This window comes from Triticum aestivum, chromosome 7D (genome assembly GCF_018294505.1).
Source record: "Triticum aestivum cultivar Chinese Spring chromosome 7D, IWGSC CS RefSeq v2.1, whole genome shotgun sequence".
In the NCBI taxonomy this organism is placed as follows: domain Eukaryota; kingdom Viridiplantae; phylum Streptophyta; class Magnoliopsida; order Poales; family Poaceae; genus Triticum; species Triticum aestivum.
This window is the reverse complement of record NC_057814.1, coordinates 275,405,501-275,410,840: the sequence shown is the minus strand read 5'-3', so window position 1 is coordinate 275,410,840 and position 5,340 is coordinate 275,405,501. Positions and strand designations below refer to the sequence as shown.

General features: G+C 38.5%; 1 pseudogene across 1 annotated transcript; it reads left to right on the top strand.

The window, feature by feature from the left end:
* The first annotated feature begins 1,340 nt into the window (after positions 1 to 1,340).
* On the top strand, positions 1,341 to 4,993 carry LOC123163892 (replication protein A 70 kDa DNA-binding subunit A-like; annotated as a pseudogene). The gene is made up of 11 exons (XR_006482039.1): positions 1,341 to 1,670; positions 2,140 to 2,309; positions 2,403 to 2,676; positions 2,746 to 2,839; positions 2,914 to 3,023; positions 3,105 to 3,183; positions 3,262 to 3,397; positions 3,467 to 3,624; positions 3,699 to 3,993; positions 4,101 to 4,361; positions 4,436 to 4,993. The product of XR_006482039.1 is annotated as a replication protein A 70 kDa DNA-binding subunit A-like (transcript).
* Positions 4,994 to 5,340: the final 347 nt, after the last annotated feature.

Genomic DNA, 5,340 nt, shown 5'->3' with positions numbered 1-5,340 from the left:
CCGAACTGTGTCTCGGTCTGACCGAGTTCACTAGTTTAGACTTCAAAAGTTGCTTTGGTCTCACCGAGTTTAACAAATCGGTAGCTCCGAAATGCTTTCTGTGGAGAACTAAATCTAAGTTTTTGACTCATCTGTTTTGCAAAAACTCTGCACTTTGTGATGCTCATCCACTCCATCTCATCTATATCTATTCACAGGGTCTGCTGTCAGTTTGCTTGCCAGAATGTCTAACCAGAGTGATAGCCAGAACAAATCAGAAGAGAAAGTGCACATGTGTGAGGGCACTAGTCCCTCAAGCAGCTATGATGAGGGCAGCAGGAGCACTCCAAGCAATTTGCCCAACGCAGCCACTAGAACAAGGAAGAAGAGAACCTCAGACTCTGAGGATGAGGACTATGTGGCTACTGAGGAGGAAGTTAGCTCCAAAAAGAAAGTCCTGAAGAAGGAATATGGTACTGCTACTGCAACAAAGCCTGGTTTGCACAAGAAGGCACCTGCTAAGATAGTTCCAATGTCTAAGGCCAGGGCCTCCACTCAGGAACCTTCCAAATCAATTGGAGGAGAGTGATAATCCCCAAGTGCAGGGAATCATCGTAGCAATTTCCAAAGGTGGAAGTGATAAGTATGGAGTGTCGAACCCACAAGGAGCTAAAGGTAAGATCAATATTCTCTCAAGCCCTATATGCCACTAATACGACTCTACGTACACCGAACGTTTGCTTCCAACTAGAGACGAGAAATAAAACTACGTTGTGGGTATGAAGAGGATAACTTTGTATGATATCGGAGAGCTAAAATATAAAAGTAGGTGTTGTTATCATAAAGTTAGAATATATTACTAAATATTATAAATAGCGAGTATGGAATAATGGTGGATTGGTGTGCGGAATTGTCCTAGGCAATTATTAACAAGACCGGTAATCACTATTGCAGTTTCATATGAGGGAGAGGCATAAGCTAACATACTTTCTCTACTTGGATCATATGCACTTATGATTGGAACTCTAGCAAGCATCCGCAACTACTAAAGATCATTAAGGTAAAACCCAACCATCTATCTATACCTATACTAATTAGCGACTCCCTAATAATTCCCACGTTAATTAAAAAATAGGAGCCGTACATCTAATGATGGGACCGAGTTATTACGGTCTAGATTAACCCATACAATTTGAGACTGAAAAAATTAAGTTCACTTATTAAACAGACTGATTCACAAAGCCCAACATCATTCGACGGCTGAGTCAGAAGAAAAGGCCCATAGCGCTGTGAGTCAAGAAAAGGCCCGTAGCGCTCTCCACCGCTACTTCCATTACCAAATAAAAAAGAGACCCCCGTTCACAAAAAAAGAGGCCTGAACGAATCGTAATCTCTTTCTCAATCTCATCTCTCTCTCTCTCTCTCTCTCTCTCTCGAACTCCCAGGTCTCTCTGCATCTCCCCATGATGACCAGATCCATGTCTCTCAAATTGGAGCAAGGAATTTGGGCATGGATCCCTCTCTCAATCACGTCTCTCTCTTTCTCTCAAACTCTCAGGTCTCTTCTCTCCTCACCTCAAATTGCAGCAAGGACTCTTTTATCCTCACCTCAAATTGCATCAAGGACTCTTCTATCCTCACCTCAAATTGCAGCAAGGACGTTGGGGCGTGGATCTCCTGCGCTCAACGAGGTTATCGCACTAAAATTATTTTCTCATGTGGATCAGGTTCCCCTTCTCACATTGATTTTTTTGTGCTAGATTGGATTCAAAAAAAAATCCAAGGATTCAATTTCAAATCTAATCTTCGCACGTATGCTCTTTGGGTACGTCACAGAGATCGGCTCGGGGCAGAACTAAGCCCATAAGGCTAGCTTATAAATTAAGCCTGCAGCCTAACTTAGACCATCTCAAATCAAGGAGGCTCTGTTAGTTGTCAGCATCGTCATTGGTCAGATTCTCCTATTATGTGAGATAGTTGCCTCTGTTCAGTTGCTTTTCACCCAATTTTTAGATGATTATTTTTTCTGTTGGTTCAATCACATTGTTAGGCTTTGCACTTACTATGTCATACAAACTAATCTTTCTTTCCGATTATAAAGTCTTTGATTTGGCTAAGACTATAACAAGTTCTAATCTTCAAAATTGTGTTCGCTTACAGGTCAAATTCTTTTGCTTTCAATTGAAACAATGACATACGATATGCTCGATGCGATTAACAATGGGAAGGATTCCTGGAAAGTGAAGGTCAGAGTAATTAGGCTATGGGATGCCATTAACCTCAATAACAATGAACTAATTAGCCTTGACATGATACTGCTTGATGAACAGGTCAATTTATTGGCAAAAGGATTTTTTCCAACATAAATAGGTCACTATGATTTAAATACCAATGCATCTTCTCGCTGCATTATAATGTTTCAGGGCACTATGATACATGCCAAGGTAATAAAACATATGGTTAACAAGTTCAGGCCATTGATCCAAGAAGGTTTAGTCTACATGATAGCAAATTTCAAGGTTACATCTGCCATGAATTTCCGTCCAGTTGAAGGCGACAAGATTATTAACTTCTTGCACACAACAAAAATTCAAGAGATTAAGGGACTTAAAAATATCAGAATAGCAGAACAAAGTTTCATGTTTTGTAGTGTTGAAGTTCTTTCCACAAGAGATGGCCAGAGGATGTACTTATCCGGTATGATTGTATTCGTTTAAATTATTAACTTGAATCTTCACCACATATTAATACCATCTTATTTAGCAGATGTCATTGGGGTAGCAAGTTATATAGGGAATATTGAAGAGACGGAGACAACACATGGGATTTCCAAGATTCGAGATATTGTACTTCGAATTGAGTAAGTACACTTAAATAAAATTGTATGCATAAAATATCATGGCTGCTCATAGTCATGTCTGTTGGAATATACAGGGATCAAAAAGTTAATATTAGACTCTGGGGCAATAAGGTCGACCAAATTGATGAAGATTCTATGGGACGTGTTGTCATAGTAACATCAACAACGGTCAGAAAACTGAAAGGTTTGTATTTATATCAATCAAGGGTAAGTAGTGTTATGCATGTCTTTTTTGTATTCGAAATTTAATATCAAGTGCTTGCAGAGTACTCGCTGTCATCTACAGGTGCGACCAAAGTATATATCGATTTGGATATCCCTGAAACAGCTGAGCTCCAAACGAGGTGCAACCGTTTTTCCGCAATAATATGAAGAAATCCTATTTAGTCATGTACATGGATACTTACCTCATGCGAAAATAGGTATTGCTTGGAAGATGATATCATAGAGGAAACACGGCCGGAAGCCCACTTGCAAGGAACAATTCAAGAACAAATGCTCTATAACAGAAAGACACTAAGAGAAATAACTGAAATTGCATATGAATCTGAAAAACAGGTATTTATGATTAACTTTTAAATTCTTTTTTCATATGTTTTATGTGTTAATTTAACCTACGATGGACAGGAAAAGTTCTATACTGCAGAAGCAACCATTAAGTCAATTGATACATCAGATGAGTGGTACTACATAGGATGCGGCAAATGTAACAAAAAACTACAAAAAGAAGGGAATCACTTCTACTGTCCAAAATGTGAGAAAGAACCTGAGAAGACATGTCCAAGGTAAATTTGATAATATCTCATGTTTTAGGTAGTAATTTATCCTCCACTTACCAGATGTGTCATTTTGTTACTAGGTACAAACTTAAGCTAGAGATATGTGATCATACTGCAACAACAACTTGCACCATGTTTGAGACAGAAGCAAAAAAAACTGATTAAGCAATCTGCAAGATTCTTGATAGATAGGGATGACTGTGATATCCATGAGCAGGCAGAAAAATTTCAGAAAATATGTGGGCAGAGATTGATTTTTCAGTTCAGACTGAATGACTATAATTTCAAGTACGGTTACCAAGATTACATTGTTCATAGAATTTTTTTATGGACTCTGAAGAAGATTCATCGGTACAACACGTTAATGTTGAACAGGTATCGTCTATTTGTACTACGATGCTCCATAACATTTTGTATATGTGCATGCCATATTTTACAATGAATGTTTATGGAAACTAACTCAATTTGTCATGTTTTTGTAGAACACTACGAAGGGCACTAAAAAGTATAGGACTAGGAACACATGTCGCGTTGTACATTCTGATGAAGAATCAGAAGAGGATAGGCAGGAGAAAGATGAATGCAAATTCAAGGAATCTAGCCCCAAAAGAAAGCGTACAATAAGCATTACTGAAGACGAAGATTCTGAAAAAGATGGAACTGAGAATTATTCAAAGACCAGCATAAGGCTTACTGGTGTTGATAAGGGATCTAAGAAGAAAGGAATTCAGAATGATAACCATGTAAGTTTCTTGGTGCATTTTCATGTTCTTTCATAGTTGTTGTACACCTCTCTAACTGGTATAAATGTTCGCAGGAGCAAGTGAACAAATTATCACTTTCAAAAAATATAAAGCAAGAATCAGAGGATGATGAACTCACTATTGACCAGACTAAAAGGGGTAGGAGACGGAGCACAAGTCGTGCTGCACATCTTGACGATGAATCAAAAGCTGAAGGTAGTCAGGAAATAAACAAATCCAAATCTACGGAATCAAGCCCCAAGAGGAAGCGTGTTGTACGCAAATGCGCCAGTGTTGATTAGGAGCACAATGATTCAAGGCCTAGGACAAGGCTTAGTTGTGTCGATAAAAAATCACTGAGCAAAGGCATTCAGAAGTCTGGTGTATCAAGGACTCGAAAGACAAGTCGCGGCCTAGGACAAGGCTTAGTTGTGTCGATAAAAAATCACTGAGCAAAGGCATTCAGAAGTCTGGTGTATCAAAGACTCGAAAGACAAGTCGCTAATTAGTGGAGATCTGTTAATTTAGGATGTAGTATAATAGATGGGAGCATCACATTTGTACTTTATATGAACTTCGTCATTGTTTAAGATATTTTTAATAAACGTAAAGGCATACCTTTGTGTTAGTAAGTTATTATTCTCTCTATTATTCAGAAGTAAATGTTTGGTGTAATTCTGAATAATCTAAAACAATTCAATCTTAGTTACCTTAGTTGATTGCTATACGAAGAAAGCATGATAGCTAAAAGAACAATTCTGCGGTTCATGGTTGAGTCCATATTTGATTCTGTTGTAGCATTTGATCGCCAGCATCAGGAACTGATTTCTCTCCGTAAGTGCATCCCTTTTAATTAGAAACAGCTGATTTCTCTCCGTAAGTGCATCCCTTTTAATTAGAAACAGCAGTAGAGTTTCTCCATCCTGTTCGCCAAATTTGTACCAGGTGCCAACTCTGGTAGGAATTGATTAGGGTGCTC